Genomic DNA, 13965 nt, shown 5'->3' on the forward strand with positions numbered 1-13965 from the left:
CAGACAGATTTATGATTTGTGGACATCGCCTTCCTGAGGCTATCGTTCTAATAGGCTGATGTTCACGTATAGTTCTAATTGATGCCACTGTTCACGTATAGTTCTAATTGATGCCACTGTTCACGTATAGTTCTAATTGATGCCGTGTTCACGTATAGTTCTAATTGATGCCACTGTTCACGTATAGTTCTAATTGATGCCACTGTTCACGTATAGTTCTAATTGATGCCGTGTTCACGTATAGTTCTAATTGATGCCACTGTTCACGTATAGTTCTAATTGATGCCACTGTTCACGTATAGTTCTAATTGATGCCGTGTTCACGTATAGTTCTAATTGATGCCACTGTTCACGTATAGTTCTAATTGATGCCACTGTTCACGTATAGTTCTAATTGATGCCGTGTTCACGTATAGTTCTAATTGATGCCGTGTTCACGTATAGTTCTAATTGATGCCGTGTTCACGTATAGTTCTAATTGATGCCGTGTTCACGTAAAGTTCTAATTGATGCCGTGTTCACGTATAGTTCTAATTGATGCCGTGTTCACGTATAGTTCTAATTGATGCCGTGTTCACGTATAGTTCTAATTGATGCCGTGTTCACGTATAGTTCTAATTGATGCCGTGTTCACGTATAGTTCTAATTGATGCCGTGTTCACGTATAGTTCTAATAGATGCGTGCTCACGTAAAGTTCTAATTGATGCCGTGTTCACGTATAGTTCTAATTGATGCCGTGTTCACGTATAGTTCTAATTGATGCCGTGTTCACGTATAGTTCTAATTGATGTCGTGTTCACGTATAGTTCTTATTGACGCCTTGTTTACATGCAATTTAAATAGACCAATTCTAAGTTTTTAGCTTTAATATACCAATGAATTTTCCCAATAACCAGATCAAGTATTGATGTATAACAGTGATCATTCGTTCTAATAACACGAATTCAATCTGTGCTGAACTACAAGCCTCTACGTTTGTGAGTTCTCTAAATAAAATTTCGCACAAAATCTCGCGCTATGAAGTGTTCTTCTACCAAGTGCTGATGACAATCAATTTATCGTCGAGTAAAGAATGAGTGCTGGCTGGTTGATCATAGATCCTCACATTAGCTGGGCCATGCACTATCACGGATACAGTTTGTGTTGTGTTGTCACTAAAGTCGTCAAATGATATTCTCAGAGAAGGTATGTAAGCCGTGAGTGTGATACAACTGCTGATGTTGAATGGGTTCTGTATTCTCATACCACTCACCTACATCTAGCCCTTAATGTATGTATGTATGTGTGACTGAATGTGTGTGTGTGTGGGCGAGTGAGTGTGTGTGTTCGTGAGTGTATTTGTGTGTTTGTATTAGTGTGTGTGTAAAATAACAGTTTCCTTATATCCAACGCCTTGTTAAAATTTTTCTTTCTTTTAAAATGCCTTTTCAAGTTTAACGTTCAAATCAAAACGTGTAGATTTAATTACTTCGCAATGATTTAAAATGGATTTTTGTTTTGCTGGTTTCACAGATAAAGATAGTTTAACTTTATAAAATCCTAGATTAAGATTGGTAACGAGTTAAAAAATAAATTTCGCGGATTTTTAATTTCTAAAAAATAAAATAGTCACCCAAGTTTTACAAATCTTTAGTGGAAACATTCTACGTAGGCTTATAGAACATTTTTTTAGAGTAATGATTAGTGGAAAGTTAATTAAAAAACATTTAAATCCCTATTCCAATACTACTATACAACCTAATTTTAAAAAACTTTCAACAATTATAAATTATTGACTGATTGTTATATATATATATATATATATATATATATATATATATATATATATATATATATATATATATATATATATATATATATATATATATATATATATATATATATATATATATATATATATATATATATATCTCGATTTGAAATCAGGAGAAGAGGAGGAGCGGCGAGACCCCAATACTTCTCTTACATCACCCAAGGATGCCGTTCAGCAAGAGCAAGGAGCGTCACGCCAATCGCAAGAAGAGACGGTCCATTGAGGTCGGCGAGGGATTTCCGTACCTCTCCACATTTCCGATGGGACGCAGGCTCGTGAGTTGGTTTCATTACAGATTACAAAACAGTTTGCCGAATGGGGGGATGAGAGGGGGGATGATAGAGCGTGTTTCCGCTGGAGGGTGGAGGCCGTCACGCACCAATGATCCACCGCACAGTTTGACCACTGAATCGGTCCAGGGGAGTCGGAAATCTCAGACAGCAAGTCACGCGTGACTGTGTTTTACTTTCAGCTGGTGGAGACAGTTGCAAGCCTTGAATAAAGTTCTGGTCAAATCTTTTAACTCTATTCCGGCCGATTTCAGAGAGAGCATAACAGTTCATACTTTGTATAGAAGTGCAACTCCAATGACATAGTAAAAAACTATCATTTTAACGCATGATATTCAAGTATTCATAATAGTTTATTTTTTAAAAAAAGGTTAATTTACAAATGTTTGATGGTGTAAATGTGCGGATAAATAAAAAGATAAATAAAAATGAGTAGCATATAATAAAATACACTTTTAGTTTTCTTTAACGATCAATTGTTTTTAACAATCGATACTGCACATTATTTGTAACACGAAAGGGATAGGGTGTTTGTTTTATTATTAGCCGGCAATGCGAGGGGGGGGGGGGGTGGCAAATGTTGATGGTTCCTATTTATTATAATCATATAAAATTGGTGGGAGGGGCGTCTATGGAAACATTATAAGAAATAAATGGGTCAAGAATGCTCTTGACGAAACAGATGAATCTCATTTCCATCTATTTCACAATTTCACAGCCAGTATTGGTGAGTTTTTAGCCAATAGTAGCCTACATAGACAATCTGACATCGTTTTGCTCTCAATGTTTAGGGGATTCCCCAATTTAATTTTTCCACACTTAATCACGGAAGGAAAAAATATTTGTTGACATTCATAAACATCTATTGTAAGCTTACAAATCAAATACGTTCTCAAGTATCTGGATGATAATATCAAATTACAAAAAAGATCATTATATCTTGGCGCAACATTCAACGTGTTTTTGTCATATCTTAATATATTTTTTTCCATCTAGCAGTTCGCGATGAGACATGAATTAAATGTATTTAAAAACTTTTTTTACGTTTTTACGTTTATTTGACACGCCAAGCGGGATATAAACTGTTTTATATACCTGTTTATATGAAGTTTAATTAGCTATGGGGAAAATTTGTTTATATGAGGTTTAATCAGGGAATGATCTTAACATTTAGACGCACCAAAATGTGCACCAGTGCCTCTACTATAAGTTCATGTTCCAGTGCCTCTACTATAAAAGTTCATGTCCTAAAAAAATATTAAATAAATTTAATATTTCTACCGCGGTGTTTTTGGGACGAGGGGAGAAGTGGCGGTGGTGGCGGTGCACGTGTCTCGAGGGCAGTGCCCCCAGAGAGAGATGCCTGAAAGAAACACTACCCCACACTAGTAGCCCTCCCCACTCCCCTCCCCACACAGTTACCTAGCTAATGTTTTGACATTCCCCTGCCCTCAGCAGTGTAACTGTGTCAAATAGCTGGGCCAGTTCACACTCGTTTCTCTTCGTTATGTAATGTAAAAGTAAGACTTATGGGATGTTTGTTAACGTAACTGAGATAACCTCTTCTGGTTACCTCATGTGCTTGCTATAGAGTTCAATCATTTACAGAACAGTGTGCTTGTTAGAGAGGTCAGAGGTCGGCGTGGTCGGGTTGGTAGAGCTCATGTATACTAAACCAAAAAGTCATGAGATCGAACCCCCGGGCAGATGAGTCTTGATAGTCGGGAACAGCAAACCAACTAAAAGAGAAAACAACTGCTTGCCTTGTAGTTTGTTCTTGGTTGGACCAGAGGCGTAGAGACCCTTCCCGGCGCCCGCGGACACACTTTCAATTTGGCCCCCCCCCCCCTCGGGCGCAAATTTTCAATTTGCACCCCCATCCCTCAAACTATTTATAATGCACAAATGCAGCTAAAATGACATTTTAATTTGTTTTTACAACCCATTTTTGCGCCCCCTAAGGTCGGCGCCCGGGGACATATGTACCCCCCCCATCGCTACGCCTCTGGGTTGGACAAAGACTATGGAAACAAATCCAAAAAGAAAAGCAGGCTATATATTGAGCTTACAGGTTGACACATAATAGTAAATTATGTTGGAGAAAATCCCTTTCAACATAATAATTAATAAGGAAGAAGAGGACGATCACAGCTACAGGACATAGAGTTCAGTTAGATAGAGAGTTCAGCTGCATGTTGGTAGGTTTCTTAGATGAATAGCAGAGGACACAGTTTTGTGTACAATTTCCCCTTCCTAATAATAAATTATGTCAAGTTTTCTCAGACTTTACCATCTATCTGCACTTTACGAACATGCACACATACATCACGCACGATTTTTATTTGAGTTTTATGAATAAGAATCTGTCTTCTTCTTTCGTAAATATAATATTGGAGGTTATTTCCTCAGAGTATTCCGTGTCAACATGTTATACGTCTTATAGACCGTTGATTTTAGCTTCAGTCTGCTGCAGAGTTTCTTCCAGGCATTTCTTCGGGGGGGCAAAGCCCCCCCGAAAAATTTTTACCGCCCCCCCCCCCCCCCGAACGAAATGAAATTTATATAATTTATATAGAAAATATATACTTTTAACAGTGTCCGCCCCCCCGAAGAAAGTTTACCGCCCCCCCCCCCCCCCGAAGATTTCAAGTGCCCCCCCCCCCCCGGAGAAAAAAGTCTGGAAGAAACACTGGTCTGCTGTACTTCATGGCAGTGCTTCCAATGAGAACATTAACAATCTCTACTAAGTCAGTAGTTGTTTTGATTTTAGAGTTGTCTCTCCTTGATGGGTTACTGTCCCTAGTTAACAATAACATGCCTCGTCTTCAAACTCGTGACCCCTGTTTAACCCATTGTTCGACCCCTTGTTAGATATATTTTTGTTGTTGACTACATACTGCTCTATCGCCCTTTACCATTACTCCGACATAAGCATAGCGTGTAATGTCTGGATGGACTTGATTTCATCCCCAACTATTATTATTTATTCATATCTTACAAAAAGTGCCTTACATTATCACGTGGGGTCAAGGCGCCGCATTTCAAATATTTTAATGTATGTTAGGTGCAAGTAGTTTGGGTTTGAGGTCGTCCATAAATGACGTCATGTCACACGGTTAGGGGGGGTGTCAGACTACTGTGACAATGTGCGGCGAGGAGGGGAGGTGGAATTGTGACGTAACAAACATTTTATATTATTTTAGAAAAAAAAATTGAAACAATTACGTTAGAGTTGTTAGAGGGTGACGTCATATAAGGGACTGTGTCGATAATTGTAACGATTTGTAAAGAGAAAGGGATAGGGGGGGGGGTGGTGGTGGTGGTAGAAATTGGTTAAATTAGTGAAGTCATTTAATTTATGGACCCTTCCTTTTGCTTGTCCAAGGCAAGGTGATACTTTATTTATCTGCACGACAGTATTTTTATTTTGATGGCTCAAAACATTTCGTTCCGATGGTAATTAATGTTGATATCTTTCTGATAATGCTGGTTTATTTCAACTATTTAATGTTGCTATCTTTCTGATAGTTAATGTTGGTTTATTTCAGCTATTTTATGTTGATATCCTTCAGGTTTTTAAAGTTGATTGCATTTTTTCTAGCAGTTAACGTTGGTAGCTTTGAGTTGGTTCATATCGATTCTATCCTTTGTTTTAAAAACTCAGACCTAATGACTGACTATAAGCAAGCAGGACAGGGTCACTCTTTCAACCTAGTAGTTATCGACCGTTATCTCCTACCCCCCCCCCCTCTTCCTCACCCTATACTGGCTTTGATGAACCGTGCTGAATCGAATCATTTTCCGACAATTACTTAATTTGGTTAGTGCAGGCTTGGCTGCCATCAGATAGGAAGGCAATCAGATAGTATTCACTATCCCGTGAACTACACAAGTCTGAGCGTACATTTAAAATCTTATTCATGCGTTCTGGAAATATTTTTTAAACCGCACAGGTTTGAGGTATGTCGAAAATTTGTTGTAAAATACATATGTATTAGGACTAAACAGTTAACTACTAGACTTAGTCATTTAATAAAATACTTAAAAAAAACTTTTTAAAAAAACCACGTTTTTCTTGTGGACTAAAAAGTAGAAAATAAATTTTCATACATTTGATGACAAAAAACGTGGGTACGTTCACCATCAAATTTCCCGACCCATCTGCCCGACCCACGTTTTTTGTCATCAAATGTATGAAAATTTATTTTCTACTTTTTAGTCCACAAGAAAAACGTGGTTTTTTAAAAAGTTTTTTTTAAGTATTTTATTTTCTCCTTTTTAGTCCGTTGCTACACATGAAAAACGTGGTTTTTAAAAAGTTTTTTATATAGTTTATTTTCTACTGTATCTAATGACTTGATTAAGTATGACTTAACTAAGTGTTTTTAAATACACGGACTAAAAAAATCTTGAGCGACCGATACGCTTTAAACAGAGAAAGGGTGTAATTTACGTTGCTGGCGTGGAGATCTACTCACGAATCACGTGATCAAATCTCCCATAAACAAACAAATAAACGCGAAGCTGAGTTAAGGAAAAACGTGTTTATGTGTATTTTAGCATGCCCAGCATACCAACCGTGTCACCGTTAACAATGTGTTACCGTGTCCGTTCTCCTTTTTAGTCCGTTGCTACACATAAAAAACGTGTTTTTTTAAAAAGTTTTTTTTAAGTATTTTATTTTCTCCTTTTTAGTCCGTTGCTACACATGAAAAACGTGGTTTTTAAAAAAGTGTTTATAATTACACGGACTAAAAATCTTGAGCGACCAGGATTCGAACCTGGGTTGTCGCGGCCACAACGCGAAGTACTAACCACTATACGTTCACGGCCAGCGCGCTCACATCGATTGGGGCCGAAGTAACTGTGTCTATAGGCCTCCAGTCTTGTCGGTATCTTTAGAAATCATGTCCTCAATTTTATGGTCCTTGGGGCGTAATTAAATTAAGCTAATTACGGTCACTAATTGCTAGTTTTTATGATTGCATCTGAAATTGTTAGGCGAAAGTAGCATGCATGCCAAATTTCAGGTCTCTAGAGCAATCAGAAGTGGGCTAATTTTCGATGTCAATTTTAACAACAAACATCCAAACAAACAAACAAACGCGAAGCTGAGTTAAGAAAAACGTGTTAAAAAAATAGTTTAACATGTTTTAATTATTAAGATTATTTTAAGAATTTTGACCAAAAAAAATAAAAACTTGATTGTCTCCCTTGGTCCATACACCTAAAGCTACTCTGCACTCCAGAAATACGCGTCGCTGATTGCTAGGTTTCTCGTCGAATAGAATAAAACACATGTAGATTTTATAGGCAGGGGCAGTGTTTCTTCCAGACTTTTTTCTCGGGGGGGGGGGGGGGGGGGGCACTTGAAATTTTTCGGGGGGGGGGGGGGGGGGGGGAGGGGTGGGTGACACTGTTAAATACCAGTGGACAGTGTTTCTTTCAGACTTTTTCTCCCGGGGGAGGGGGCGGGGCAATTGATATTTTCGAAGGGGAGGACACTGATAAAAGTATGTTTTCTATATAAATATAAATTCCATTTCGTTCGGGGGGGGGGGGGGGCAGAGCACCTCGAAGAAAGGCTACTGACGGTGATTGACTATATAATTTCCATTTGTTTTCCAGTATTGTGCTGTATGCTCCACTTCTCTACCGGTAAATATAAAAAAATATTGGCTTCTACGTTGTTTACTTATCTAAAATATAAATTGCCAAAAGTATATGGACAGTGTACATAAATTACACAAAATACACACGATCAATTTCTTTATGTTTACACGTGTGTTAATAACACCGCCCACGATTTCAAAAATATTTAATCTTTTGCCATAGTTGAGAATGGTTAAACCGACTTTTATTTGTAGCACTCGTTAACATATTTATTATACCGACTTTTATTTGTAGCATGCCTCATGATGCCCCCGACTTTTATTTGTAGCATGCCTCATGATGCCCCCGACTTTTATTTGTAGCATGCCTCATGATGCCACCGACTTTTATTTGTAGCATGCCTCATGATGCCACCGACTTTTATTTGTAGCATGCCTCATGATGCCACCGACTTTTATTTGTAGCATGCCTCATGATGCCACCGACTTTTATTTGTAGCATGCCTCATGATGCCACCGACTTTTATTTGTAGCATGCCTCATGATGCCACCGACTTTTATTTGTAGCATGCCTCATGATGCCACCAACTTGTATTTGTAGCATGCCTAATGATGCAACCGACTTTTATTTGTAGCATGCCTCATGATGCCACCAACTTTTATTTGTAGCATGCCTCATGATGCCACCGACTTTTATTTGTAGCATGCCTCATGATGCCCCCGACTTTTATTTGTAGCATGCCTCATGATGCCACCGACTTTTATTTGTAGCATGCCTCATGATGCCACCGACTTTTATTTGTAGCATGCCTCATGATGCCACCGACTTTTATTTGTAGCATGCCTCATGATGCCACCAACTTGTATTTGTAGCATGCCTAATGATGCAACCGACTTTTATTTGTAGCATGCCTCATGATGCCACCAACTTTTATTTGTAGCATGCCTCATGATGCCGCCGACTTTTATTTGTAGCATGCCTCATGATGCCACCAACTTGTATTTGTAGCATGCCTCATGATGCCACCGACTTTTATTTGTAGCATGCCTCATGATGCCACCAACTTGTATTTGTAGCATGCCTAATGATGCAACCGACTTTTATTTGTAGCATGCCTCATGATGCCACCAACTTTTATTTGTAGCATGCCTCATGATGCCACCAACTTTTATTTGTAGCATGCCTCATGATGCCACCAACTTTTATTTGTAGCATGCCTCATGATGCCACCAACTTTTATTTGTAGCATGCCTCATGATGCCACCAACTTTTATTTGTAGCATGCCTCATGATGCCACCAACTTTTATTTGTAGCATGCCTCATGATGCCACCAACTTTTATTTGTAGCATGCCTCATGATGCCACCAACTTTTATTTGTAGCATGCCTCATGATGCCACCAACTTTTATTTGTAGCATGCCTCATGATGCCACCGACTTTTATTTGTAGCATGCCTCATGATGCCACCGACTTTTATTTGTATCATGCCTCAAGCCATTCTCGTGTGACGGGCATGGCTTCATCGTGTGCTGATTAAATATTGATCACTTACCACATGCCGTGTCTGTACGCTGTTTTCATACTTGATGTGTATATGACGTTAAACACACAATCTAATGCATAAATCACTAAGTGTATATGTTAAATATACAATGCAATGCATTAATCACTAAGTGTATATGTTAAATATACAATCTAATGCATTAAGCACTAACCCCTTGTTCTGTACTTTATTATTGTTAAAAAAATTAATAATAACTTTGCATTAAAAATTAACTTCCTTCAGAAATGTTATTGCCCTTCATAACTACTTATAATGCGATGGGATGCATAGGTTTGTTATGAATTTAATAGCGAACTCCACGTAGGAAATCTTAATCAAATAATTTTTAACATCAGAAAGGAAAAATATGCAGCATATTCAAATCTTTGATAACATCAGAATTAGAAAGGACAAATATGCAGCATATTCAAATCATTGTTTAGACGAATGTTTCAGTTGAATGTCTTTGTAAACCAATCAAATGGGGGAGACGGAAGAGGGATCTGTGTTTATTTTTATTTTTTTAAGTAACCATTAATAATTACATGAGCTAGTTCATAGTATGAGAGTTTGAAGATATTGACATTTACAAAGCGTGGTTCTGTCAAAATAATTCATATTACTACTACACAAGGACATGATCATTTGTACTTGAGAATCATTAGTCCATGAGATATTTTGCCTGATATATTTTGTCTGAGATCATTTGTCCTGAGATCATTTGAGATGGAACCATATATATATATATATATATATATATATATATATATATATATATATATATATATATATATATATATATATATATATATATATATATATATATATATATATATATATATATATATATGTGAAACAAATAATTCCGGCACTTCCAGCTGTTTGGCTGCTAAGATAAAACCTACAATCCCTATAGAGCCATCGAGTGTTTGAGAACCCAACATGAATATCTGTTTTAGAAGAAAAAAAACAACAATTGAGACCATTGTTGCAGTGTGACATTAAAATCAATACACCTTTTCCTGGTGTAATCATACCTTCCTGTACCACCAGTGGCGGAACTAGAAAAAAAGGGCCACCCCGCAAAAAAATTTTTTTGGCCCCATATATATATATATATATATATATATATATATATATATATATATATATATATATATATATATATATATATATATATATATAAACTAAATACGAAAATATCAACATACAATACTCAATACGGGCTAAATACGAAAATATCAACATAGAATACTCAATATGGGCTTGTTCGAAATTTGAAAAAAATAAAATTCTTAGTTTTTATTTTTAATTAAAACATATTGCAAAACACATCATTTGTGAGAGTGCTATTAGTCTGTTTTGCAATTCTCTGTTTCAATGTCTGACATAGGGCTGCCTTATATACAAGGCTGTCAAAATATTATGAAGCATGAAAGCTTTGTATGTGTAATGGTTTCTCGCCTTATGTTTATTTTTAAGGTTTTTTTTTGTATTTTTATTATTAGGTTTTTAATACATTTCTTTTTATACTATGTCATTCTTTATTGTGTAATTTAAAAAAAAAATAATTGAGAGAAGTAATTGCTTTTTAATTTGTTTAGTGCAAAAAAAAAGTTTCTTAATTAAGAGCACACATATTTGACTATTTAAAGAAGGGAAATAAGTCATGGAAGTGATGTGAACGTTTGCCTATCTTTCACACTACAACTCATGTAGCTATATATGTTTTTCCTTTATGAAACAGCGATGCTAGTTACTGTAGAACATCATTACTGTAGTAGATCTGTTTGTTTGTTTGTTTGTTTTTGGAAAAAAATATATTTTTTTAACTATAAAAAAAGTTGATTCTGGTCGGCTTTGGGCCCCTAAATGGCCTGGGCCCCCCCCCCCCGCATTGCGGGGTCTGGCGGCACTGTAGTTCCGCCCCTGTGTACCACCCTGAATTATGAACATGTGAACAATTGATTTTTAGCGTTTCGTTTTTAGAAACTTGACGTATATTTGAATTGATGGCTAGTGAGGAATTTTGTCAGCCTCGTTATCGTTTCATCGGCTTTATGCGTTATACATTGTCTTGCTCAGTAGCTTGAATAAATCTATTTGCTAAAATACATTATAAATCACTGCTTCGTTGCTTCAGTTTACATTGTAATATTGTCGTAGCTAGGTGTCCAAAAGACAAAGATATAGGATACAATTTATGTTTTTGCATAAAGTACATTTAAAAAAAAGTGGTTTTGTAAACAGATCTGTTAAACTTTTTAAAGTCAAGCTATTCCCCCCTTCCCGACACACACACCAATAAGCGTCAGTGCTTGTGAAAAGGCCTTTGAGGTTCTATTCCACATTGTTCCCAAACTGCACCCTTTGTTCTTGTTTGAATGCACGTGAAAAAATAATTACCAGCACATGCATTGAATATGCTGGGACACAGTGTGAAATTAAAAAAAAAGTCTTTGCAGAATGTCCGGTATTTACTTCATTTTAAAAAAAAATCTTCAAGACAACAAAAATGTTAGAGACTGTTAGGGCTAAAACACACCGCTCGTATTCATCGGTAGAAGATCACAGTTAATATCTTCCTTAATTAATCTATTCACTGCCGGCATGTTCTGGTAGGGTTAGACTTGGTGTGACTCAATGGTTAAAACTAGCTCTATATTTTTTGGAGGTTTCTGTTATGTTGTACACAAGTCCCTACTATGCTGTGTGGAGGTAACTATTATGTCATGTAGTGCTCACTACTATGTACAATAAAGGTTCCTAATATGTACAAGTCCCTATTGTCATGTGCTGATCCCTGCTATGTACAATAAAGGTCCCTATTATGTCTTGTACAGGTCCCTATTGTCATGTGCTGATCCCTACTATGTATTTTAAATGTTCTCACTATATCGTATATGTCAGGATGTCCAAAACTGCCGACTTCAGAACCACTTTGTAAGATAATTAGTCGGTCGATGGCTAATGATGGAGCGCGGATAAACTAATCGAAGAATATCTACAAATCATTATGGCCGCGTTGCTTCTCGTAGACAGCGATAAAAAATAATACAGGGAAGAATAAAAAAAAATGTTTTTTATAAATCCATTGACAGGCCCGCCTCTACTTTGATGTATTTTTATGTGGGAATCGATGATTTTCCAGAGTGCTGTTTTGTGAGTTCATGTCTTCTAAATTGTAGAGAAAGGGCAATTTAAAAATTATCACGTGGTACTGATGTTGCCCTTCACTAATAAACAAACTGGACAAATCCTACGCTTGCTTATTACGGTCAACACAATTAAAAAACAAACTGGAAAAATTTTAGGCCTGCTCATTACAGGCCAACATAATTAAGAACAAACTGGACTCATTCGACGCTTGCTTATTACGGTCAACACAATGATAAACAAATTGGACAAACTCTACGCCTGCTTATAACGGCCAATAAGAAACAAACTGGACAAATTTTAGGCCTACTTATAACGGTCAACACAATAAGAAACAAGCTGGACAAATAACGGTCAGGCACCGACTCTGCGGTCCCTGCTAACAGAAGAGTTCATTGTCATACAGGAAGTGGGCGGGATGCCGTGACGCCCATTTATTTGTTGCCAGTTCAAGCAGTCAGAGTCCCAAAGGATTTTCGACCACTCATAATGTATGCGAGCGATACATTATAGGCGATATTGTCGTCAGACAATTGTACGAGGCTAGATTGGATTTCTGCGTCGTTTCGTATGCCTTTGGCTAAATGCTGTACGACTACAAGTATTTCGTGATGTAAACTTTACACCGATGTAGGATTTATTAAACATTTTTTTGTGATATAGGCTACGGTATGCTGTCAAGTTTATGCGGCCGTATGGCTAAAATAAATATATTGTGACATACTCAGAGGCGTATCCAGGTTTTCGTTGTAGGGGGAGCGAAATGAGCAAAACAAGGCGCCGAATTTTTAACACGATCTATATACATGTATTTTATATATATATATATATATATATATATATATATATATATATATATATATATATATATATATATATATATATATATATATATATATATATATATATATATATATATATATATATATATATATATATATATATATAAAGTTTCCAAAAAGGCGCCACTTTGCTGAAAATGGCCAGAGGGGGAGCGACTGCTCCCCCCCCCCTGCGTACGCTACTGAACATACTATATAGTTCTTACAGGTGTAGGGCTAAGATCTGTTGTCAGTTGTGAAAAACTAACATTGGGTGAAGGCTAAAGCTATTGCAGTCTGTAGGACTAAGATCTGTTGTGACAGACTAAAGAGGTGTTAAGGTCAGATCTATAGCGCCGTAGGTCTAAGATCTGTTGTGACATTGTGAAGGCTACCTATAGCGCCGTAGGACTAAGATCTATTGTAACATACATTGTGAAGGCTATCTATAGCACCGTTGGTCTAACATCTGTTGTGAAAGACATTGTGAAGGCTATCTATAGCACCATAGCACTAAAGTCTATTGTGAAAGACATTGTGAAGGCTATCTATAGCACCGTTGGTCTAACATCTGTTGTGAAAGACATTGTGAAGGCTATCTATAGCACCGTTGGTCTAACGTCTGTTGTGAAAGACATTGTGAAGGCTATCTATAGCACCGTAGGACCAAAGATCGATCACTCCTGATAGATTATAAGCTGTAAAGTTCAGCTAAAGCTTCACACGA

Source organism: Physella acuta, unplaced genomic scaffold (assembly GCF_028476545.2).
Source record: "Physella acuta isolate Inbredline_101_S28 unplaced genomic scaffold, ASM2847654v3 ptg000325l, whole genome shotgun sequence".
Lineage (NCBI taxonomy): Eukaryota > Metazoa > Mollusca > Gastropoda > Physidae > Physella > Physella acuta.